We start from the raw sequence: 27,496 nt of genomic DNA, 5'->3' as shown, positions 1-27,496 counted from the left end.
TCTCGGAACAGCCCCACTGCCTATTCGAGCTGTCACCTACTCACTTCCTTACACTGCCTGCTGTCTCCACATCCTGCCTGCCAATCCCATTTCATCCCTTGCATCTGGTTTCAGCACCACCATTGCTTCCACTTCACATACAGTGCTGTGATATTATCAGCAGTTATTTTCTGGGGGGGACAAAATCTCCTGTCTTTGCTACCTTTCAGCTGCCTGCTGCCTTTAGAATTCTCTTGGTCTTTTCCTCCGACTGCTCTCTCTTCTCAGGTAACTCCTGCTCATCATTCTGCCCCTTCTTGTTTCTTAAGGACCTGTCCTTTGCCCTTTATAATTTCCTCTCATATTCTTTCAGTGAGTTAGGTTATAAACGCCATTGCTTCAACTGCTATAATCTCAAATTCGACATTCACCCTAGTAGTACCTGACCTCCCTGCCTTTTCTCCAGCTCAGTTCCCCCTCCCCGGTACCCCTCTTCTATCCTTGACTTTACCACCAGCACAGCCTGCTAAGTCACAAAGCTTGGTATCTTTTTTTAAACCACTTTATTGAGGTGTGATTGACAGGTAAAAATCCGTGCATATTTGACATACAGAACCTGATGAGTTTGGAGGTAAGTATGTACCTGTGAAACACTCACCACCGTCAATCCCACTAACACATCCCTCACCTCCCAAAGATGTTTCCCACCCCTTCTATTATTTTTTGTGTGTGACTCTTAACATAAGATCCTTTTAAAAACTTTTTGCACTATATACTTATTAATCCCAGAATATGAACTGCAACAAAGCAATACGAATGAAGACCAACTCATGCAAGAGTGCCTGGCACAAAATAGGCTTTCAATAAATACTCACAGAATGACCACGTTATGCATATTCAAAGATACAATGTATATAAAATACTTAGCAGTACCTTGCAGGAGTAAGTCCTCAATAAATGTTGCCTATGATATATTATTATCATCAACATTATTATTCTTATTTGTAGTAATACTTGTAGCACTAACAAGATCACACTGCAAGCATTTTTTGTTGTACTCAGACCTCTTTTTCCCTGATACTTTATTTTTCTCCTTTATTTTCTCCTTAAACCAGGGACTTTGGTTTGTCCTTGTCTCTTTTACTGCTGGATCCCCGGCATCTAGAAAAATGCAAAGAAAAAAGGTCTAATAATAGTCTTTCCTGGTTTTGCAGAGTAGGAGGTAAAGATAGGCAGGCAGTAATCCAAAGTAAAAGATCATTCATCTTGTTCATATAATGTTTTTTGTAGGCACTATATTTAGGGCATGAAATTTTGATACTGTTTGGAATGCTCAGTAAATGGCAATTGATCTGAAGGGAATATTAAAACAGTTCCAGTTCAAATCTTCACAGAAGTATGTGGAAGGTGTTTTTAATGAATGTGAACTGATACAAAATCTGATCTGATACAATAATTAAAGAATTCAAAATGTAAAAATACTTTGTGTCTTTAAGATTGCTATAATTTGGTAATTATTCTTACTGAACATCATCAGAAACAAAATATTATAGCAAATAAACATAATTCAGTTATTTTACTTATAGGTTGTTCTGCCATGTTAAAATGAATTTTTAGGGTATAGATTTGGGAATCTGGATCTGTTAGGATTTCCTTCTATCCATTCTGTTATTTTATGTTCTTTCACTAATATAATTGATCGCCTCTCTTGTTTTGAGTATTTTATTTGCTAATTTTTTCTGTATATTTAATTTCTCTTTTCTAGAAAATCTGATTTGGGTAAGCTAAAAGGTACTGATGTGTTGGTTTGAAATGTTAGTACCTCGAGAATCTTGCTTTCAATTCTTCAGCTCTCATCAGTTCCCAAATTATACTCCCACAATGTGGGGTCCAAACTTTCAGTGAAAATGCTAATCTGACTCCAGCTCTGACCCTTTCTGGGTGTCTGAGGTTGGACTGACTGCTTATGGTATCTGAGACAGAGGGGTGGTTAAGAAAGCTAACTTCGAAGCCCAACACTATTTTGCAGTAGTGTGGTTCTTGTGTTCAAGCGGTCTCAGTGTCTCAAGTTTAAGCACTGTCTCAGTATTCTCACACATAAAATGCACATATAACAATACCCACCGCATAGGTTATAGGCACGAACTGAGTTTATAAATATAAAGCACTTAGAACTCTGCCTGCTGCATAGTAAGCAATGTTGTAAGAATTCGAAGTAATTAAACTTGGGTGATTGGAGATGTTAACGATGATGGTGGTGAGACTGGATAACTCAGGATGTGCCAGGCCCTCTTTTACATCTACGAAACGAACTCATTCAATCATCCCAACCACCTTAGGAGGTAGGTACAGTAATTATCATTTCATTTTTAAAATGATAAAAATAAAATACAGAGAGGAAAAATAACTTAAACAAAGTCACGCAACTAGTAAGGGTTAACACTTTTTCCCCCCAAGATGATGAGACATAACAAAGACGGGCACAGTATTAATAGATGAGTAGGTTTCAGTTACCCATGATCAACTGTGGCCCGAAAATATAAAATGGAAAATTCCAGAAATAAACAACCCATAATAAATTGCACACTGTTCTGATTAGTGTGATGAAATCTCCGGCGTCTGCTCCGTCCCACCCAGGATTTGAATCATCCCTTTGTCCAGCACATCCTGCCCACCTGCTAGTCACTTAGTAACCATCTCGGTTACCAGTGGGACTGTCCCAGTGCCACAGTGCTTGTATTCAACCGGCCTCACTTTACTTAATAATGGCCCCAAAGTGCAAGAATCGTGATGCTGACAATTTGGATATGCAGAAGGGAAGCCGTAAAACACTTCTTTTAAATGAAAAGGTAAGTGCAGTTCAATAAGATATTTCGAGGGAAGGGGGCTGAAAGACCATATTCATATAACTTTTATTGCAGTATATTGTTAAAATTGTTCTATTTTATTATTAGTTACTGTTGTTAATTTTGTGTCTAATGTGTGAGTTAAATTTATTACACGTATGTATGTATGCATGGGTAAAAACAGAGTAAATATATATTGGTTTCAATACTACCTGTGGTTTCCGTCACCCACTGGGGGTCTTGGAATGTACCTACTGCTGCCCACAGTACTTTTCTAAGCTCCAACATTTGCATGAAAACTATCCTATACTAACGTCATGTTTGACACTACTTTGCAATGTTCTATGCCGAGGGCATTTTTCCCTGTGTCTCATCAGTTCCTTAGAAATGTATTCAGGGCTCAATGGTCCTTTCCAAAAGTTGATCAGTACATGACTAACATACTCTAAGATAACTGTCTCTTTCTTTTTGCACCTATATCATAAATGAAATGTGGACAGCATAATGGTTAGCCACCTGAGCAGGGTCTGGATTTGAACCTGGGTCTGCCAGTTTCAGGCAGTGGAACCCTGGACAACTTGCTCAACAATTAGCTCAACCCCAATTTCTTCATTCAGAGAATGGAGGTGATAACAGAGCTGCCCTGGTAGAGTTGTTATACATGTTAAGGGAATTAAGCCCTTAGCAGAGTAATACAAGTAATCACTTAAAAAAGTCAAGGTGGGGGAGAGAAACTCCTTTCTATAAGAGTTTCTAACATATATGTCTTCTGTAGGAAGGGTCACAGTCCTAAAAACTAACTCCCAGGACTAATTTCCAGGAGTCTAGTCACTGATTTCTGCTCTAGGTCTGGAAAAAAATATGATTAACACTGAACAGATGACCAACTGGCCTCTGGATTTAAATATCATATACTAGCTTTCTGTATTTTAGAGTGAGCTCCGTGGTCCACAAATCTTTCCCCACTCTCCACTGGGTTAGTTTCTCCTCAATACCTTTTCTCAATCAAGTATGCATTCACTCCATCCATGCTTTTTCATCCCCATGATACTTGAGAGCTGCCTCTCTAGTGTCCCCCACATCACTCCCCTTAGGCAAATACAAGGAAATCTGACCTTCTAACACGCCAGGGCTGTCTCAAGGGACTGACTCACATGGAGAAATTCTTACTATGTCAGCATCTCACCCCTGTTAGATGGCTGAACTAACCTTACAGCAAATTCAGTTTTAGTGAATAGTCTTCCTTAAAGCTGTTTTGTCCACAGACTCTTGATGCCAGAGATATGAAAGTGGAAAATATGAGCTTTGCCTAGTAGATCAACACCACCAGTTTCACAACAGTCACAAACCATCTTTCCTCAGAAAGCATCAGCTGCTTCTTCTGAGGAAGACCTGGCGGTGCCTCCCCCGGTGCCTCCCCAGACTTCAGTTATTGACTCCATGGCAAGAAGGAGAGGCTGGCGGGCATCCACCCAACCTCCTTCACACTCACTGACAGCTGAACAAGCCCTACACTTCTCCCTCCAAATGACTGGCAATGCCAGCAGAAACTTGGAACAGCAAGCAGACAAAGAAAAACAATTTAATTTCTCTCTGACTGGCTGCCCTTTCCAAATGTGACAGCTTTTCTAACCAAATGGCTCATATTCCCGTCATTTAAGACTAAGGTAGAAACAGAGTGAATAGTGACACCAAATGGTTAGAAAAAGATGTTTATTAAGAAAAAAAATGTTTACATCCCATCTCTCATCAGAAATGTTTGGGGTGGCCTACATAGATACATATTATACAAGATAACAAATTAAAAGTAGGTAGTATATGAGAAAACAAAATGATTTGGGGTCTTAAATGTCTTCAAGGAGGTAAGAAAAAATGAAAGAGAGAGAGAGGAAAGGAGGAAGGAAGGAAGGAAGGGAGGAAGGCAGGAGGGAGGGAGGGAGGGAGGGAAAGGAAAAGCTAGTTTGAGTTTCTAATTTGACTTCAGTCTTTTTAGCAGCCCATAACAAAGGAGGAAACCTGTTCAGTTTCAATGGAAAAGTACAATTCTTCCTGAATCTACAATAACAAATTTCCAATAAGGGGCTCTTAAATAAATACTTAAAAGCAAAGACCTTGAAAATGTGTTTCACTCCTTGGCTTTTTCCTTCATGTTTATCTTCATGCATATTGTCTTACCTTCTCCAAATTTAATTTTGTTAACCTTTTGTTTGGATTTTTTGGGGGGACTATTGGATTATACTTAATGTCTTTACTCAGTCCCTGCCAGTTAAAACCAGCCAATAGACAAAAGTAGACAAGTAGATCAGTTGTTTGTAAGCTGTGTGTGTGTGTGTGTATGCGTGTGTTTTAAGAAAACGCATCAATGAAAACTCCAGTGAGCAAGAAGGAAAGAAATGCAGGCACCGATGTTTGCAGGATTAATCATCCATGGTGATATTTGGCACATATTTAAGCTAACCAATCTATCAAACTATTTTAAGCTGCATAAAATACTTCTACATTAAATTTATTTTAATATGGATTTACTGAAGAAATGGTAGTCAGCAGAGCATATTAGACGGAACAGAATTAAGTGATATGCACAGGAAACAACCTAGAAAATGAAAAAGAAATAGTAGTTATGGAGTATATATGGAAGCTCAATGGAAGACTAAGAAATGGGAAAGATAGCATGTGTAGGAGGGGAAAGGGAAAGTGAACTAAGTCATAAGAAGCAAAAACATGGCAAAGACTATCAGGTTATTGGTGAGTTAAGCAAAAAGAAAGAAAGAAAGAACAAGATGAAGTAGATGGGAGGTGGTGCAGAAAATAAAACTTCCAGGTAGGATGAGAGGAAGTCCAAGAATGCTTTTAAAATAAGAGCCTTAAATTTTAGCATACTCAAAGGTAAAAGTGCCAGAAAGTACAGAGAATGTGGAAAGAAACAAGCACTTGGCTCATATTGGACTCTTAAGAAACACTTGGTAAATTCTGGATTCTGTTGAGACAGAACAGAGATAGGGAAATGGAACCACGATTAGAATGTGTAGAGGAAAGAGAAATGGACTGAAATAGATTTCTTTCATGGCCCATGTTCTTTCCATGATGTGGGTAAAAGGCTAATCAGAGAATCACCAGAATAATCAAAATTTTAGAAAAGACCTACTAGAGAGCCCTGGCTGGCGTAGCTCAGTGGATTGAGTGCGGGCCTGCGAACCAGACGATCGCGGTTCGATTCCCAGTCAGGGCACATGCCTGGGTTGCAAACCGGTTCCTTGCAGGCTAACTACCAGCAGGGGATGCACAAAAGGCAACCATACATTGATGTTTCTCTCCCTCTCTCCTTCCCCTCTAAAAATAAATAAATAAATAAAATCTTTAAAAAAAAAAAAAGAAAAGAAAAGACCTACTAGAAAAGATCATAAAATCCAGTTTTCCTCCATAAAAGAATAGGTGAATGATGATTAATGATGTTTTGGGAAGTTCACAAGCCATGTTGCTAGCCATTCCTGGGCACCCAATGGAACTCACTGAAAGCTCCTTCCTCTTCTACTTTATTCTACATCTCATTCATAAAAGATACAAATTTTTCCTGGCTTTTTTGACATGTGCTACCCCCCCTAGACTAGGAGCCCTCCAGGACTAGGGACTGTGTCGTATTCATTTTGTATCTGCTCTTAGCACCCAATATATTTCTCTTGGGTATTTATGCCCTGCCTTTTCCAGAAAATATTTAATGTGGTACTTGGGATTTTGTTGGTAGAACTTGCTTCTCCCACTCTTTACTCTTTCAGTTATTAGTGATTATTCATCCAAATGCTTAATGCAAAAGCGTATCCATCATCCTTGATTCTTCTCTTTCTCTCCCTTCTCCCAATTCAGTCCATCATCGAGTCCCATCAGTTCTCTTTCCAGAATAAATCCTGTATCATCATTTCCCATCACTCCACCCTTGCCGCCCATCGGGGGTGACAGGAACAGTTTCTCAGTTGGTCTCCCTGCATTCTCTTCTGCCCCCTGAAGCTTATTCTTTACAGATCAGCTGAAGGACATAAACTTTCAAACCCAAAACTGATCACATCATACGTCAGACTAAAATCTTCTCGAGTCTCCCCACTGCGCTAAGAGCATTCCCTACAATCTGGCTTGCTTTGTTGCCCTCCTTCTCTTGCTCTCTAGGCTCCATCTACCATCGCTTGTACTGTGAAGAAGTCAAATTCATTCTTGTCCCTTATTGCCATATCATTGGATTGCTAACCCTTTCTAACTACTTTTGCTGCTCAAATGTTACTCTGTTCAGGGGCATCTCCAACCACTTTTTTCTAAAGGACTGCACACAGACTGCCTCACTCTGTTTCATTTTTTCCATAGCACTTGCTATGCTTTGAAATTATATACTTACTGATTTTCTATTTTGCACACCCAAATATAAACTCCCATAAAAAGCACATACTTTGTCTGCTGACTGTAGTCCTACACTTTCCAGAACCCTGAGGGTGCTCAATTATGAATGCCAAGTGAACAAATAGATACATTGGACAGTAAGGTCCAGGGTTCAGGGATAGGTACCTTCCATTCATTACCTAAAATCTACACCAATTGTATGTCTTGCTTTCTTAATACATAAAATTGGCACTTTTCTTCTGAAAATGGTACTAAAATAAATGAAAAGTTTTAAGACTTATACTTCTCAGAAAAATGATGCTATGCTCATGAAGTGAACCAAAGCAATGTAGAGGCTAAAATGATTTTACAAATCCATCTAGCCAAATCTCCTATCTATTTCTTAATTACCTCTACATCCAGACTCCCTTTTATACATCAGAGCAGGGGCACCCACCACTGCAGAAGGCAGTCTGTCTTGCTAACACTGTCATGCTGTGGTCACCAGAGTTAATATCCTACTGCACATCTGAAAGTTGCTAAGAAAGTAGATCTTAAAAAAGTAGATCTAAGAAAGTAGATCTTCTCCTCACACACAAAAAACCAATTTGTAACTCTGCGTGAGGATGGATGTTATCTAGACTTACTGTGGTGATCATTTCACGATATGTACTCACACCAAATCATGTTGTACACCTGAAACTAATATAATGTTGTATCAGTTATACCTCAATAAAAAATAAAACTGTCATGCTGAACTAAAATATGCCCCTTTTGCTGATGACAAACTCAAATGCCTACAGAAACCAGGCAGATGACAGTCATGTGAAGCTGGTCGAGCAGGGTGGGGATTGTGGCGAATGAGAGAGCCCCCACGCAGTCTGAAAGGAGTAGCTAGTGGTCCACAACCAGAGATTGTTGCCCTGGGAGAAGTCAATCCTGCTGCTGCCAAAGTGTTCCCAGTTCTCAACAGAAACTTGAAAAACAGATTTGCATGTGAGACATTTTAAAAAATCTCTATGGCTCCATCAAAACTTGAAGACTGTTGGTTGATAAATGTTTAGCTTAAACCATCCCGGGAGAAGCTTTCTCCACCTTCCACAAGAGCATCCAGAATTTAAAGGTGTTTAGTACAGCTTCCCCAATTTTTTTTAATCTGTACCTCCTTGGCTAATTTAAGCATTTTAAAAACACACTACAATTATTTATGTTGCAAAAATCAAATAAGCAGATGACTCTAAGAATCCACTGGAATAACTGAAATATTTAGGATATAATTGAGTTTTTTTTTTTAAACGACAGTAAATATATATAGGAATGATTACAAGGCAAAGAGCAAGCACTGTGGTAATGTCTTTTCTTCTGGTATTTCGTCTTGTGGCATCTTGTCCAAACCACATTTTAATCCTACTATTTTATGTACCGTTAAGATTACTAGTTTCAAACTTCACACAGCACATCATGTACTTGAGGGAATGACCCTCAGTGAACCACATGATACATGACAAGTTTCAGTACAGCAAAATTCAGGGCATTGTTTTAACACAAATAGTCTAGCTCACCCACATAAGAACAGCAACCCTATTTGACCCCAAAGGAAATTTACGTTGTATTACATTGTAAGTAATAAAACATTATGCTTCAATCATCTTTTTCCTAGTTCAGTCTTACCCCATTTATCTTTTTTAGAACATTTTTGTGTGTGAGTTAATAACAGTTTAAGTTAGGAAGACAATAATTAGTAGAAATTATCCCAAAGCAAAAAGTTGAAATAACAAAACCTTTTAAAATGTTTTTTCAACAATAAACCATACATTTATAATGTCCAAAGGCATTATTTGCTATTGCTTTTTACAATCCTTACATTGTATTAATGGTATCAAATTACATTATGATTACATTACATTGATTTGTCTCTATCACTTCTTTCATCAGAGAGACTGCTCATTCCTTCTTGTGATCCTGATTCTAAATTTCTGGTGCATCTCGAAATCATGACCGAGTCTTGACCCACTTATATCTTATAAAAGACCCTCTCGTTCTTTAGTTCCCCATCTTCTTATTTTCCTAAATTTCCATATATAAGTCATATATCCCAGATGTAATTGGAATTATATATATTTTTGTAATCCTTATCACTCAAAAGATTGTCCTTAAAAAATAGAACCCATCATCATAGCATGAATATTTATCCAAAGTCTCTATTTTTACTGACCTGTCCTCTTTACGGTATACACAAAGCATCTTCCTGATCACCTGGCAAGAGTGACGACCTCTCGTACCATTGAACCACTGAGGACAACACACTTTTCCTTTGGCTCAGTGAGATCTGAGCAGCATTTGGATTTGAGCTTATCTCCTATCTCTTGCTCTTAGCGTTTCCCACCCTCCTTTGTAGGTAGTTTTTTTGTGGGTTTTTTTTTTTTTTTTTTTGCTGTCACCGAGTTTCTTCAAGTTTGAATTGGCTCAATGATAAAATTGCCATCTTGGTAGATTATAAATGAGATTTTAAAATAATAAAAGTGATTCTGTAGATCATAAATGATTGGATATCAGCAATTTCATATGGTTCAACATAATCAATTTGATAATAAAGTAACGATTCAAAGAACTTGCATATTATTAGTAGAAAAAAATGAAACTTGAGCATCTATATTTCCACACTTTTCCGCTAAAATATTTATTAAATAAGAGTTAAAAATCAGAGAATTGTGTGTGTAATTAAAACATGTTTTTTTCTATTAATGGCAAATGAAGTGTTCATATATTTAAAATTATAAACAGAACTCAAATTACTATTATATAACTGATGAAAAAAGGAAAGAAAAAATGCAGAAGGAAGGAAGGACAAAAGGAAAGAGGAAAGGAAGGGGGAAGTAGGGGGACAAAGGAGGACAGTTTAAGTTAGGGGGACAGTTTAAGTTTTGTTCCACAAAAGGAACAAGGTAAGAAAGAAGGAAGGAAGGGAAAAAGGGAGGGAGAGAGGGATGGAGAGATGGAGGGAGGAAAGAAGAAAAAATATAACTGTAGTTCCATGTAAAGTTAAATGTGAGTACAAATGCTTCTACTTTATGTGACTGAAATTTTAAGGGAACAAAAGCAGAGACAATATAAAATAGTTTTAAATTACTAGAAATAAATTTTCTGGAGCATTCTACAAATAAATATCAAATTACAACTAAGAAATATGTACTTGTAAAGATGACTGTGTGATTGTAATCTTGATGTCAATCTTCTCCAACAAAGTTGGCTCACGAGCTGAGATTAATTATGAATGCTCAGCAACAACCCCATAACTACTTGCAATATGGCACCTACATAACCAACTGGGGAATATAGTTCCAGGCTAATATCTTCATTTGTGATGAGGCCTACTCCTGCCTATTTTTGTAAGTTGGCACTGAATAATAGCCAACATATGAGGCCTCCTCAAATTTCAGACTTGGACCAGGCAGATGTGTGACATTTACCAATTGCTGTCCCTTGAAGGTGATATGAATTCTCTAAGGGTGAGGAAATTTGTTTCCTCNCACGAGCTGCGATTAATTATGAATGCTCAGCAACAACCCCATAACTGCTTGCAATATGGCGCCTACATAACCAACTGGGGAATATAGTTCCAGGCTAATGTCTTCATTTGTGATGAGGCCTACTCCTGCCTATTTTTGTAAGTTGGCACTGAATAATAGCCAACATATGAGGCCTCCTCAAATTTCAGACTTGGACCAGGCAGATGTGTGACATTTACCAATTGCTGTCCCTTGAAGGTGATATGAATTCTCTAAGGGTGAGGAAATTTGTTTCCTCTCATAGTCTAAGCCTTAAGCACACTTATCAAAAATCCTCCCTAATCATAAAGCCATTCTAGTTTAATCATAGCTGGATTCAGATGTTTCAGTAACCATTCTCAATACACTGTTGTTGAACCAACTACCTTTATGCTTTCTGCACTCAGATAATTACCCATAGTAATTACCCATTATTATGGTAATTATGTATATGCTTTAAAATTCTGTTTAGTTGTCCAAGTATTTTTTCATTGAATATGATTCTGCATTCTTTGTAAATTCCCCCAAATATTATACTATAATAATTGAATTAAACCTTGCTAACTAAAGGTGAAAGATTTTTAATTTTTAAAGTAACAGGTGGTAAAATTTTATTTATGAAATAACATTGGTAAATACTATTCCAAAACCTGATAAAGACTCTACAAAGAAAGAAAATTATAGGCCAATATCCCTGATGGAAATAGATGCAAATGTCCTCAATAAAATATTAGCAAATTAAATCCAGCAATACATTAAAAAGATCATACATGATGATCAAATGGGATTTATTCCTGGGATGCAAAGCTGATACAATATCCATGAATTAAAATGATATACCACATAAAAAAAATAAAGAATAAAATCATATGATCATATCAATAGATACAGAAAAAGCATTTCACAAAACCCAGCACTCAATAAAAACCCTTAGAAAAGTAAGAATACAAGAACATGCCTCAACATGATAAAAGTCATATATGACAAACTTACAGTTAACACCATTCTCAAGGTGGAAAACTAAAAGCATTTTTCTTAAGATCAGGAACAAGACAGGGATGTTCACTTTCACCACTCTCATTGAACATAGTACTGGAAGTCCTAGCCACAGCAATCAGACAAGAAGAATAAATAAAAGGTATCCAGACTAGAAAGGAAGGAAGAAGCAAAACTGTCATTATCTGAAGATGACTTGATATCGTATAGAGAGACCCTAAAGATTCCACTCCCAAAGAAACCTAACATTGATAAATGAATTCAGTAAAGTAACAAAATATAAAATAAGTATTCAGAAACTGGTTGTATCTTCATATAGCAATAATAAGTAATGAACTTTCAAAAAGGGAAACTAAGAAAAAATCCCATTTATAATTGCACCAAAAAAATACCAAGTAATAAATTGAACTAAGAAGATAAAAGACCTGTACTCAAAAAATTATATGACATTAAAGAAAGAAATAAAAAATCATACAAATAAATGAAAGCATCTATTGTGCTCATGGATAGAAAAAAAATCAACATCCCTAAAATGTCCATAGTCCTCAAAGCAATCTACGGACTCAATGCAAGTCCTACAAAATACCAACAGCGTTTTTCACCAAACTAGAAAAATAATCCAAAAATTTATATGGAACCACAAAAGACCCTGAATACCCCCAGCAATCTTAAGAAAGAAGAACAAATTTGAAGATATCATGCTACTTGACATCAAAATATATTACATGGCTATAGTAATCAAAACAGCATGATACTGGCATAGAAACAGACACAGAGATCAACAGAACAGAATAGAGAGTCCAGAAATACACCCACAACTTTATGGTTAATTAATAAATGACAAAGGAGGCAAGAACATACAAAGGGATAAAAAGAGTCTGTTCAATAAATAGTGTTTGAAAATTGGACAGATACAGATAAAAAAAAAGAAACCAGACCACCTCCTTACACCATGTACAAAAATAAACTCAAAATGGATTAAAGACATACATGTAATACTTGAAACCACAAAAATCCTAGAAGTAAACACAGGCAGTAAAATCTCTGACACCTTTTTTAGCAATATTTTTTCTCATATATCACACCAGGCAAGAAAAACAAAAGAAAAAAAATGGAATTACATCAAACTAAAAAGTTTTTGCAGAGCAAAGGAAACTATCATGAAAATGAAAAGCCACCCTATTGAATGGATGAAGATATTTGCCAATAATAGATTTGATAAGTGGTTAATATCCAAAATGTATAAAGAATTCATACAACTGGACACCCAAACCCCAAAATACTCAATTAAAAAATAAGCAGAAAGCCTGAATAGACACTTCTCCAAAGAGGACATACAGATGGCCAGTAGCCATATGAAAAGGTGTTCAATATCACTAGTCATCAGAGAAATGCAAATTAAAATTGCAATGAGATTTCACTTGACACTTCTCAGAATGGCTGTCATCAGTAAATCAATAAACGGCAAGTGTCGGCAAGGCTGTGAAGAAAAGGGAACCCTCGTGCACTATTGCTGTGACTGCAGATCGGCTCAGCCACTATGGAAAACAGTGTAGAGGTTTCTCAAAAAATTAAAAATGGAACTGCCTTATGACCCAGCAATTCCACTTCTGGGAATATATCCAAAGAAACCCAAGACACTAATTCAAAAGAATACATGCATCCTATATTCATCCTGGCATTACTTATAATAGGTAAGATATGGAAGTGACCCAAGTGTGCATCAAAAGATAAGTAGATAAGAAAACTGTGGTACATCTATCCAGTGGAGTATTACTTGGCCATAAAAAGGAATGAAGTCTTACCATTTGCAATGGCATAGATGGACCCAAAGGGTATTAGGCTAAGTGAAATAAGTCAGTCAAAGAAAGGCAAACACCACACAATTTCACTTATATGTGAAATCTAAACACAGTGTAGTACTACAGAATTGTCCACTCAAAACCTGTATAATTTTATTAACCAATATTACCACAATACATTTAATTAAAAAAATAAATTTGCCTTTGTAAAAATGGGGAAAAACAAAATAAATGAACAAACAAAAATTGAAATAGACTCATAATGTAGAGAACAGACTCATGGCTGCCGGAGGGGAGGGGAGACTGGATGAAAAAGGTGAAGAGGGATTAAAAATTGCAAATTGGCAGTTATGAAATATCATAGAAATGTAAAATACAGCTTAGGGTATATAGTCAATAATACTGTGCATGGTGCCTTTGGGTACTGGAAATACTGGGGAAACACTTTGTAAAAGTATATGGCTGTCTAACTTTGCTGTATACCTGAAACTAATACAAAATAATATTAAATGTAACAAAAAGGTGCATAACACTTTTTACAAAAGATTTCTAATAGGGAAAATAATATCTACATTTTAAAGTTTAGAAATTAGAAAATAAAAAATAATGTCATAAAAATATTGAATGTAAACTATAATTGAAAAATAAAATTAAAAAAATAAACACAGGTAACATCTAGGATAATCTTATACAAGTTAATAATATGTAATAATTGCTGTTTAAAATTGTAACTGAGACAAGTTAGAAAATAAACTTTCTAACCACTGCAATAGTACATTCATATGTATTATAATTGAATGAGCAATGTTTCTTCTTCCAAAATGAAAAGCCATACTCGGATTAAACCCTTAACAAATGTATTTGACTTTTTATAATTGCTTATCCTCTTGGAGATGCCCCAACAACTTCTATAACCACATAAAAACTGAGAAAAGTAAGCCCGGTAACATTAATCACCTTACAAATTGGGTTTGATATGTCTAAGGTAAAGTACCAAGGACAACGTTCATGGTCAACATTATGTGCTGCCCATCTGGGACTCTGACATATGGAGCATCTAAGATCTCAGTGGGATGTCTCTGGTTACGTACGGTAACTAGGACCACATGCAAAATTCCCCACTGACAAACTAAAAAATATGAGAAAAAGAGAACTTTTTGATGCATTTGCATTTATAAACAAAACACTGTAAAAAAAACAGACACTGAAAAAGCTATCATACCCTTCCGATTTAAACAACAAAAAAATCCTAACCACTGGACATACAATGTAATTTGTTACAGTGTTTGACTAATCACCACAGAGCAGTCCATTGGTACCAGATGGGGGGAAAAATCCTTAATTGCTGTAGATACATGTTGTAAGGTTATCAGCACTTTAAAACACAAGTTTGATTAAAGTTAGCAATGTTATAGGAATGATTGCTTTGGGAGAGGGGAGAAGCTTGTCCGTAGCTCATTTCATGGTAGACCATGAGGTAAAGTGGGAGGAAGTAATAGCATAAAATATGGGCAGGAGAGTAGACCGGTGGTGTGCAGATTTTCCCATGGGAAAACACATCCAAGACGGCTTCTTGGCACCCCAAAATGTTTAATTTCTTTGCTCATCAGTTTTAATTTCTATTTTTACAGTTCATATAAGATACATAATAATACAGTGATATAAGTATGACATAAGGAAATATCTATTTGAGATGCACACTCCCAAAGTCTCATCATGCACGCCTTTCAGTAAGAAAGCCTGCAACAGACTGTAAAGGTACCTATAGTGGCTAGGTGCCAGACACCATTCCAAAAGCTTTGCATGTAATATTTTATTTACTCCTTAAATCAATTCAATCTGATAAGAACTATTATTATCCCCATTTCAGAAATGAGGAAACTGAGTCACAGAGAGGTGACTTAAGTTACTAAACTACCTTAAGTCACTCACTCAAGGCTCCAAGACTGATGTGGTGGAACAGATTTGAAACCACATAGCCTGCTCCTAGTGCTTACATCGGAATGATTCCATTATACAGGCAGTAGTGATATTAAAAATAATGCTCAGTTTAATTTTAACTAACTTAGAGTCAATGCAAAGGTACATATTGCATAATATTTGACCCAGTATGGACTCTCCCATCAGAAGTCTTCCCCCAATGTAAGGAGTGTGTGCTCATTTTGGAAGTAGTTCTGTGGGCAATGAACAAACATGAACATATGGGTCATCTTAAAGAATTTCCCCAACATTCAGCAGAGTGAATGTTCCCCAGAAGCTATGGACAAGGTACCTGGAGGAAAATGGATACAGAGTGGAGGAGGCCAGTGAGACGACAATTTGCAATGGTTGCCACATAAAGGAAGATTTCTGGTTCTAATTCTGCCACTTACTAGCTTTATGATTTTTGAGCATTTCCCTTCTCTGGGCCTCAATTTCTTTACTTCCAAAATGAAGGACCTAGAATAAATGGTACCTAAAATGAACTGACGAGTCTCTAATATTCTACAAAAGCTGAGAGCTAAGAAGTCTTAACACAATGACAGCAACTCTGCAGGAGCTGAGAAACAGCCTGGCTAGTACCACAGGGGTTAACACTGCACTGTTACTCAGGTGATTCAGGGACAAAGGTAGAGAACAAGGCTGGAGAGAATTATCATGTTAATTACGCTGCCTCTATGAGAGCTTCTGACAAGAATTAGATTGCAACTATTTGTGGCTGAATCACTAATTGTACCTCATACACTAAAACTCTAACTTGTTAACTAAAAACAACTACCTTATAAATCTAAAGATTGTCAGCAGAACATTTTAGAAGGCACTTCTATTTTATAAGGTGCCTCATATTTAACAATAAAGAAATATCAAAACATGACTTAAAAATTGTGGTTAGATTTCTGGCTAAGATGGAGGCATAGCTGGAAACACTGTGCCTCCTCACACAACCAAGTTTAAAGACAACAAAGTTTTAGCAACAAAAATGCATCCAAGACACAGAAAATTGAACTATAAGGAAGTCCAACAAGAATGAACCTTCAACCAGACCGGTGAAAGGGGCGGAGCCAGCTGCTGGCGGACTAGGGTCCCGCACGAAAACTCAGCAGACAGACCCAGGCTCGGGCGGCAGTTGGCGGATCCCAGGTATGGGGTTGCAACGGGCAGACCCAGTGAGGGCGCAGGGCAGCTGGCTGACCACGGTCACACATTCGCTCGCAGATAAACCAGGGGAAGGAGCGAGCAGTGAGACTAACTGTGCAGGACCCAGCAGTGGGAAGCAGCAGAGGGGGGCCGTTATTAACCCCCTCTGACCCCACCCCCACATACAGCATCTCAACCCAGCAACTGAGTTGCCCCGCCCTATTGAACACCTGAGGCTCTGCCCCTCATAGTGACAGGTGCAAACAGACCTAAACATTATGGCTTAAGAAGAACTCAAAGCCCCAGAGCCAATAACTCTAAGTGACCAAGAAACAGCCAACCTATTAGATGCAAAGTTCAAAATACTGGTGATCAGGATGCTCACAGAACTGGTTTATTTTAGTCACAAATTAGAGGAACAAATGAAGGCTAAACTAATTGAAATGAAGGGAAATGCACAGGAAAGCAATATTGATGGAAAGGGAACTGGGACTCAAATCAAGGAAGTGGACCAGAAGGAAGAAAAAAATGACCAAAAAGAAAAGAATGAAGACACAAGAATTCAAAAACATGAGGAGAGGCTTAGGAACCTCCAGCACATCTTTAAATGTTCCAACATCCGAATTATAGGGGTACCAGAAGGGGAAAGAAACAGCCACGAGTGGGAAACTTATTTGAACAAATAATAAAGGAGAACTTCCCCCATCTGGCAAAGGAAATAGACTTCCAGGAAATCCAAGAAGCTCAGAGAGTCCCAAAGAAGTTGGACCCAAGAAGGAACACACCAAGGCACATCATAATTACATTAGCCAAGATTAAAATGAAGGAGAGAATCCTAGAAGCAGCAAGAGATAAGGGGACAGTCACCTACAAAGGAGTTCCCATCAGACTGTCAGCGGATTTCTCAAAAGAGACCTTACAGGCAAGAAGGGGCTGGAAAGAAGTATTCCAAGTCATGAAATCCAAAGACCTACAGCCAAGATTGCTTTATCCAGCAAAACTTTCATTTAGAATGGAAGGACAGATAAAGTGCTTCTCAGATAAGGTCAAGTTCAAGGAGTTCATCATCACCAAGCCCTTATTATATGAAATGCTAAAGGGACTTATATAAGAAAAAGAAGATGAAAAATATGAACAGTGAAAGGACAGCAAACTCACAGTTATTAACAACCACACCTAAAACAAAAGCAAACCAAGAGGACAGCTAGATCAGGAGTGGAACCATAGAAATGAAGAACACATGGAGGGTTAGCAACAGGGGAGTGGGAGGAGGAGAAGGGGGGAGAAGGTACAGAGAATAAGTAGCATAGACGGTAGGTAGAAAATAGATAGAGGGAGGGCAAGAATAGTATGGGAAATATAGAATCTAAAGAACTTGAGACATGTGGACATAAACTAAAGGGGGGAATGGTGGGGGAGGGGTGTGCAGGGTGGAGGGGAATGAAGGGGGAAATAGGACAATTGTAATGGCATAATCAATAAAATATATTTTTTAAAATTGTGATTATATTTTGTCTTTATGGTAGACAAAATAACATCTTTAACACAGAAATAGCAAAATGTACCCTTAAGTGGTTGAATCAGCTGCTCTTATGGGAGGAATTTATCAGAATACTCACTTAACACATTTATAAATGTCAGTCATCTTTGTTTTTCTATAGCTGATGATGAGTTGCTCTTTCTGAGAATAGTTATGACTTTTGTTCCTTGTTGAAAAAATTAAACCCAATTGCAAGCACAGAGAAAAATCCTTGTGTCCTTGTACAAGAGATTTTAGTTGGAAAGCACATACCTGGTTTATCTAATAAACCTAAGAAGTGATGTAAACTTTGGAAAGAAAAAGGGAGAACAGTAGCATGTCAAACTACTCAGGATTAAAATTTCACCTATTACAAGATGTTAGTCTTTCCATGATACAGATTTGAAGGCATGTTGATTCCTAGATTCCTTCATAAATACAGTGCAACAGCATTTTATACAAGGATAGATATGAAACATAGTCTCTAAGGCAAATCTTGATTAAGGAAAAAATTACCTTGGGATAATCCCCTAAGTAAACTAAAAAGTCTAAGAATTCATAGGTTTATACACAATTCTATACAATACTATTAAGCACACTAAAGTTTAAGATAATGATCTGGAACCAAGAAGAAATAAAAAGAAAACTCTATGCAAACATGTGAATATTCAAAGTCACTGGTTTGATTCACTGTCAGGACACATGCCAGGGTTGCAGGCCAGGTCAGGTCTCCAGTAGGAGGCGCGCGAGAGGAACCACACATTGATGTTTCCCTCTCTTTCTCCCTCATTTCCCCTCAGTCTAAAATAAATAAATAAAACCTCTTTTAAAAACTACTGTAAAGGACAAGAAACCTCTTTTTAAAAAGAAAATCAATGAAGCATTCTAAAAAATGTCCCGCTTGCCTCCAGGATTTACTCCATTATATTGAATATAAAACCTCTTAAATCCTAATACACTTAGTAGATTTGGTTGTTGTGAAAGTCCATAAGCCCTCCCTTTTTTCCCCCTTTCTTTTGACAAATAAGTTTGGAAAGGCCCACTGTCTGGTGGCACCTAAACCCATGGCCTGGCGCATAGTAGCTTCTTACTTAGTAAATGGCAACTGCTCAATGAGAAGCTGCAGAGGGGATTTTGGCCCTTTAGCATCTTGTCTTTACAAGCTAGCATTTCTTACCATGGCTCTGCTAACACAGTTCTCTCTCTGATGCCCACAGGTATTTCAGATTATGATGAGAGATCAGCACTCTGAAGCAGGAGTCGGGCAAGCAAATGTAGGTAGAGTAACTTTGTGAAGTGACAGAGGTAGGGAACCATGTGAACTGAAGAGGCCATGTCTGCCCACGAGGAGCAGGCATTGCAGACTGAGCTCCCACAGAAGGTCGTCTGCAAAACCACCAGCCCAGCACAACCCATCTGCCTCCCGTCACACCCTGCCTTCACACAGAAGAGCGAGAGGAAATCCTGCTTTTTACCTGAAATGACCCTATTATCATCTCGACTAAATAACAAAAACACTGTCTCTGGCCTGGCCTCTCACAATAGTGGTGACCATGGGGATTTCACTCTGGGGTCTAAAACAGAACACAGCGTGAAGACGTGAGTCTTCGGTTGCGAATGTACAAGCTGGGGAACAGAGGGAGGGGGGTAGCACCAGACACAAAGACCACAGCGACAGCTAACATGGCAACAGCAAAACCTGTTTCTTAGATGGAGATTCCAATAGCATTCATCACTCCGCTCCTTGTGGGGGTGTTTTGTTGATGTCTGAAATGTTTCAAGGCCAAGACACATCCACCCAAATGAGAACTGAACTGACTAGAGCAACATCTGTACCTACTCTGGAGAATGAAATTACAAGTCACAAATTCCATGCTTCTGCATTTGGGAACACGCTCCTTGTCTCCTCTTACCTCTCACTGAACAATTTTATAAAGGTACATTACTTACATAAAGACAGACAATAATGGGATAGGGATTTTTCATTTCTCCCCATATATCCAGCACCTTATCCACTTTTAAAAACTGGAATGCTCTGCTTTAGGTGTGCCACATTCATAACTTACTCTCTAGAAGTATATAGTAAACTGCAAGTTCAGGTATAGAGGTGACAGAAAATAATAACCTAAATAAGAACCCATAATACAGTCGAGGATGACCTCCCCCACTTATTTTTGTTAGCTCTCATTTGCTCTTCATTCCAACCAGGCTCGTCTCAGCTTGCGAACTGCGCAGACGAGGAATGCTTTTGGAGAGTCTACCTTGGAACGTTTCCTTGAGTCAGGTGGGGGTATGCAGAGTTTGGCCAGCTCTCATCAGAGCAAGAACTTCCCGAGTGAACTCCAAGGAATGCCTCTCAGCATGCTGCCTACACTGGCGTGTGCCCAGGTGAAATACTACCCCGCGTGCTAACCTCTGAGGTGTAACCTTTTATTGTCCCTAGAGGAGGTTTTTTTTTCACTGAAATTGTTCCTTGTGAGTTGTCTAGAGGACCGTGTTTTGATTATGAAAAACATTTACAATGAGTAAGGATTTTTCTATCTCTGTATCAGTTATCTAATCATTTTATCTTTTACATAGAATCTTTTCTTCCATAAAAAATGGCATACCACTCATCAGTCTTGGCAATATCAGTTTACAAAGCTCATAAAGACATGCCCCTAGGGAATTTATAAGAAATTAGTCAGGCAACTGGAAGCTATTGAGTTTTAAACAGTTTTTTAAAATCCTAAATTATTGCCTTTGTTGCATATATCAGAAAAATGACATTATTCATAAATTATCCCCATGTTTGTTTTGAAGGACAGGTTGTGATTGATAGTTCAATGAACTCAGTCACATAAGCCTGTCCTTGTTACCCCTGTAAGCAATCCACAGGTACTGTACCATGACTTCCTGTGATAATGAAAATGTTTTCTGTTTGCTGCCTCTACTATGGTAGCCACTAGCTTCAGGTGGCTTCAAACGCTCAAAATGTGAATAATATGACTGACCAACTATAATTTTTATTTAGTTACTTTAAATTTAAATTAAAGTAGCCACATATCGCTTAGTGGCTCCTGTATCATGTGGTGCAGTTCTAGAGACTGAAAGGCAGCTGCCCACAGGAAGCATCGTCTTCACCTGCAACTTGTTACCAACTCGATTTTCGGGTCCCCCCCCAGACAACTGATTCTGTATCTGTCTCGTAATGACATCCCCAGTCAGTTCATGTTATGTATTAATATTTGAGGTGCACTGATATAGGAGAATGGTTCTCAACATTTACTGCACCCTCCAGGGTACCTGTCAAGAGGTTAATAAGATCAAGATACTTTCAAGATAAGAGCAGAATCTCTTTTCAGATTCTTCCAATGGCCTTTTTCAGTGTATTGGCCTTTGCCCTGAGAGTACAAAGCAATGGTGGGTAAAATTTTAGGGGCTTTACCACGAGTCAAGGAACTGTCTCAAACTTGGAGGAAATAAAAAGGCTAGTTATGTTTAATAATGTTCTTGATGACACAGGAAAACCTACTGATTTTGTTAAATCTTACCATTGAATTCCCATCTTTTTAATATTCTGCAGGAAGAAATAAATAAGAAGTATGTAAAAAGCGTTGCTGCTGCAAATGGAAGGGTAGAGACTGACTCAGGGAAAAGTGAGATTGTTTGAGTTATGAGCCAAACTAGCCTCTTGTTCATGAGGACTACTTACCAATGACAAACTATGGTTCTTCGTAACTGAGTATTTGGCAAATATTTTACACAAAAGGTAAGTATGTCACTTCAAGGAAAAACAACTAACAGTACATATTTTCAATGATAACCTTTAAGATTTTAAAGTGAAAATTAGGATTTTAGAAAACTAGTATGTACCACTAGGGCCTTGACCTCTTTCTACTAACTTTTCTAAGGAGACAGTAGTGACATTAACAAGTGCATTTGAAAGCCCTACATAATTCAGAGGACGAATATTTTTTGAATGACCAAAGTACAAGTAAAAGATTCATTCAAAAGCAAGACAGAACAACCACTTTTAACGTAACAGAGTACACATTTAGTAACACGGTTTCAGATTCCACATTCCACATCACCTTTATGAAACTACTGTTTGTCAACTTTTGATACAGTATCAATGGAAAATACCCACAATTATCTGAAAATTCTATTAAAATACTCCTCTTTTCCAATGGCATAGTTGTTTAAGCCCAAACATTCCTGCTATTGTTCAATAAAACAACTTACCAGAATGCAGAATCAGACATTCAAATTTAGCTGTCATCTACTAAGCTAGACATTCAAGAAGTGTCCCAAAAGGAAAAGCAATGCCATTCTCTTCACTAATATTTTTGTTTTGGTAATCATGACTCCTTTTCATAAAAATATAGTAGTTGATATGTAATACATTTATTACTGTTACTTTTAGTTAAAATTATAAATACTTTAAAACATTTCCCAGTTTTAATTTCTATCATATACATACTGACAGATATTATTCCCATTAACAAAAAGGCTTTGGGGTGTTCTGGGTAATTTCTGAGAGTATTAGGGTCCTGAGACCAGCACGTCTGTGTGCTCCTGGCTCATGAGAAACTGGAGAGGGTTAAAGCTGAGAGCCATCGCCTGCTGCACCTCAAACTTGTGTGCTGGCTTCCTCTAAGGATTCNAAAATGTGAATACTATGACTGACCAACTATAATTTTTATTTAGTTACTTTAAATTTAAATTAAAGTAGCCACATATCGCTTAGTGGCTCCTGCATCAGATGGTGCAGTTCTAGAGATTGAAAGGCAGCTGCCCACAGGAAGCATCGTCTTCACCTGCAACTTGTTACCAACTCGATTTTCGGGCCCCCCCCCAGACAACTGATTCTGTATCTGTCTCGTAATGACAGATTTCTATCATATACATACTGACAGATATTATTCCCATTAACAAAAAGGCTTTGGGGTGTTCTGGGTAATTTCTGAGAGTATTAGGGTCCTGAGACCAGCACGTCTGTGTGCTCCTGGCTCATGAGAAACTGGAGAGGGTTAAAGCTGAGAGCCATCGCCTGCTGCACCTCAAACTTGTGTGCTGGCTTCCTCTAAGGATTCAGGGGGGAAAAGAACTTGGCATCCTCAAAAGAGAAAATGTGGAGTTCCTATGCACACACATTGACTTAACCCGTATAAAGATCCCATAAGAATTTATAAATAGGCACACTTATTAAAGCATTTTTATGGTGTGATATAAGAACAATCTGAAGGTCCATTAGAGTGGACTGGCTGATCAAATTATATCACATTATCCTACAGCATAATATGCAGGATTAAAAAGATTAGAATAAATCTTTGTTCTACCCTGAAATATTGTCCATGATGTATCACTAAATGAGAATAAAAGTTTCCAAGTAATGTATGAAGTATAGCCCCTTTTTAAATACAAGAAAAGAGTTCTCTGTATATGTATAGCCTTCTAGGTATTTGGTCTTGAGAAAGGTATAAAGGATGCACCCCAATCCCTTCACATTAGTTACCTCAGCAGAGGGATATTGCATTATTATTATATTGCAATATAATATATTATTACACTTATTACACTTATATTGCAATAAGTGTATTACTATACACTTATTATTTTTTAAACTTCAACAATTTTGGACTCCCTGATTATTTAGCTGTATCCCCTTCTTTGCTCAGCAGTCCTTGCTTGTTCTTCTTGGTGGCACCACACATGGCAGATATTGAGAGACGCCAGTGAAGTGACATTTGCATCACTCTGACTCTTCTGAGGGAAGAAGAGAAAGAGCTGCAAGCAGAGAAGCAACTACATTCCAACTGCAGCGTATGACACACAGCATGAAAGTGTGACTAGAATGTTCAGTTTTCTCCAAAATTCAATAAAAGTTGATTACAGCATCAGTGTTCCAAAAACAATTGGCAGATTTGTGCTGGTGACTAAGCTTTTCTCACTTTGGAGAAGCCCGTTCCAGCTTCAAATGGCTGTAGGTAGGTCTTCTATGCCTACCACTTTCCACCCTCCCTTCTGCGGCCGACCTCCTTGGCCTCATTTCAGCACCGCAACCCATGGGTACTCTCTCCTCCAACAACTAACCTCCGCTCAGCTCTCAGCACAGGCCCTGCGTGGTCACAGTTCCGAATGTCCACCTGTGTGTTCAAAACTGTCCTCCACAATCCCCACTGCTCATTCAGGTCACAGAATAGACAATCACCTTCTCTGGGGTCACCTGATCGTCGGAACACTGAATTATGTGCCTGGCTCCATGCTCTTCAAACACCCTGCTCTGACATCCCAAAAGTACAGTGTTTACCACACACCTTCACGTAAATTTTGGTTGGTTGCCCATCTACCCAACTTTAACTCCTTGGGAGCAAGAATTAAGTTCATATTGTTCTCTGTTGCCACCCCAGAATCAGTCTGAAAGGCACATTGTATGCAGTAATAACTCACTGAGGACATAACTTGTGTCAGTCTCTGAGCTAAAGACTTCATAAACATTATGTCACTGAACCCGTTGGTAAACCTCTAAGCCTGCACTACTCTGCCTCCTTGTAGACACTCAACACTGTTGGACACCAGCCGCTCCTCTGGTCTCTCTTCTTCTTCTGAAATATCTGATCTCTGACCCCACCAACACACAGTCTGTAACAATGTGTAATGAACCTCAGCTTGACCTTAGCTATTACTTAGCTAAATTTCAGTACACAAAAAGAAACAATGCCTTAAACCCAAATAGTGGAAATTTGAGCATCCCAACTGGACTATGAGGGAGACATTTTTAGAAAGGAAATTTTTACACTTATTTTGTAGAACACATCTTTGGGGGATGGTCTCCTCTGCTTCTGTGGGAGAACCACCCTTGGTTTATAGAATTTTGTCAGTGCTCAGTCCTGTTCCAGACCAGGAGATACCATCGCGTAACTACACATCTCCTGATCATAGTAAATAAGACAGTAACTGTATTCCTCCATTCATGGTTTGATTGTCTTGATTTCCAAGGAGAACTTTATCTAAAAAAAAACAAATAGTGAAAAACGGTATCTGCAATTGTCTTGATCACACACAAACTACAGAGGTTTTTGGACTCTGTTGTCAGGTACTAAGCTACTCACACTCCAGTGAGATCAGGTGGAATGTGCACTGACTTCCCAGGTGCTGGGAGTAGAGTGTTTCCCCTGACACCCAGTCCCTTCGGGCTGTCCCTGATGTCAGACCTCCAAAACATGCCAAGAGCCCCACGGGCATATGCTAGAGTGTTTTATGGTACTGGCTCTTAACTTGTCAGCAATGACAGCCAAGCCCTCCAGTTTGGCCAGATGTTTGGCTTGGGGAGTGGTGGTAGACATTTGCAAACATGTGGCCAAAAATGCTTCTTTTGACAGCTTAAAAGAAGAGGTCTTGGAGCTTAAGGAAGTAGCAACAGAAGGGTGGATTAACAAAGGTGGGAAAGGAATAGATGCTGGTGTTAGAGTTTGGAATAGCTCAAGTCAACCTGATTTAATATAGAATGGGCAAACTCAATGCCTCCACTCTGCCCTCTAGAGGTGAGAGGTCCCTTAAGCCTGTTACTCAGTTTCAGCTCTTTGCAGGACTTCTGTGTATTTCAGGAAGAACTTTCCCGCTCATTATCTCATATACCTGTTAAGGAAAACCTGTGAGGGAGGTAATTTTCTCTCTGTTTTACAGAGAAGAAAACTGAGGCCCAGAGAGACTAAATGGCTATACCAAGAAAGAACTGGCACACAATCTGTATTCTGTAAGGTATTTACAGAGAGCATAGGAAAATCCATGCTGGGGGCTGTCTCCCATCCACGCCAGGACAGATAAAGTAAAATACAGAAAAATCTTCGCCTGGAAACTGAGTGATATACCCCCCTGCCCCACATTCTTCACACACAAAACAATCTTGCCAGAAACATTTAAAACAATAATAAAACAAAGATACAAAATACCTGCCAAAAAAATGTGTAAATTAACAGGGAAAAAAGTAGAAAAATGGAGATGACATCACCTCAGTGACATCAGGATGGCCCAAAGAAAAGAAAACATAAGATTTTAGGAGCTTTGAATAACTTTAGCTACTAACTCAACTTTTTCACTTTATAGCTGGAGAGAGTAAAGACTCAAGAAGACCGAGTGGCTTTTCCTGATTCCAAGATGAGTTGTCATGAGAACAGAAGGCCTTACCTCCTCTCCCTTTCTTCGTCTGAACTTCTTAAAAACAGGAATCAATTATTTTTATTTAAACATTTCTGGGGGGAAGAACAAAGGGAGAGAAAGGGGAAAGAAGAAAAGGAAGTGAGGAAGAAAGGAACCAAAACTAATGTCTTTCAGTTTGTACTCTGAATCACATTCTTATGAAAATACAGTATCATAATCAGAGTAAACTAGAAAACCTTTGGAAAAGATGGAATTTTAGTATGAAGAAATATAAACCAGGCTTTGACAAACCGCCTTCTTTTGAACTCTTTTACTCTGGAAAATGTATAACTGCTTTTATTACAAGGTAATTACAATGGGAAAGTCTGGAAACAGTCATGTTTGCCCAACAATAAGGAATTAGTTACATAAATTATGGTATATTCATTCAAAGAAAAACTATACAATCATTTAAATCACGCCCTGTAGGAATGTTTAGAGAAAGAGAAAATTTTCACTAATACATGACTAATGAAAAAAGGGAATGAAAAAGTGTATCACATATAGCATGATTTCAATTTTGTATTGTATTTTAAAAATAGATATGATGAAAATAAGTCAAAATATTGATTATTACCTCTGAAAAGAGATACTGTAAGTGTTCTCAATGTTCTTCTTTGTACTTTTTTTATGTTCTAGACTTTTCTGAAATGTACATTTATAGATTCCATTTATAATCCAACCGAAAATAAATGTAAGTTAAGGACACTATTGTCTGACAATACCCAGTGCTGTCAGGAAGTGATAAGTAGTCTCACGCTCTGTTAGGAACACGTAGTACAATATTTTTAGGACTGCGGTTTGAACAATTTGAATCAAAATTTAATAAGCATTCCCTTGGGACATTATCTTAAGAAGATTTGAAACAGTTGTGTTAGAATTTGAAACATTTGGATCTTAGGGAGTAATTAGGTACGTGGGCCACATGTTTCGTAACAACCCCCAGCAAAGTCTGGGCAGCAAACTGTGATCAAGCATTTCAGTGTTTCTGTAGCAACATGAAGTGTTGAAATCAAACTAGATAAATGAAGTCTATAAATAGCTTTATGTGAATTCTAACCAGATTTTGCAAAAAGAAAAAAATTTTTGCACCAAACATAACAAAATATTTTTGGTTTGCATAACTTTTTAGATTTTAAAAGTATA

The 27,496-nt window shown here is 37.9% G+C and overlaps 1 long non-coding RNA gene across 1 annotated transcript; it reads left to right on the top strand.

The window, feature by feature from the left end:
• The first annotated feature begins 2,715 nt into the window (after nt 1–2,715).
• LOC118999121 (uncharacterized) lies at nt 2,716–24,094 on the top strand. The gene is made up of 5 exons (XR_005069040.1): nt 2,716–2,828; nt 19,387–20,106; nt 20,378–20,557; nt 21,735–21,920; nt 23,830–24,094. It is a non-coding gene; the product is annotated as an uncharacterized LOC118999121 (long non-coding RNA).
• Nucleotides 24,095–27,496: the final 3,402 nt, after the last annotated feature.

Source organism: Sturnira hondurensis, unplaced genomic scaffold (genome assembly GCF_014824575.4).
Source record: "Sturnira hondurensis isolate 20B ecotype Veracruz unplaced genomic scaffold, ASM1482457v3 Scaffold0014584, whole genome shotgun sequence".
NCBI lineage: Eukaryota > Metazoa > Chordata > Mammalia > Chiroptera > Phyllostomidae > Sturnira > Sturnira hondurensis.
Note: the sequence above shows the minus strand (reverse complement) of the source record. Positions and strands in the feature narration are given on the sequence as shown.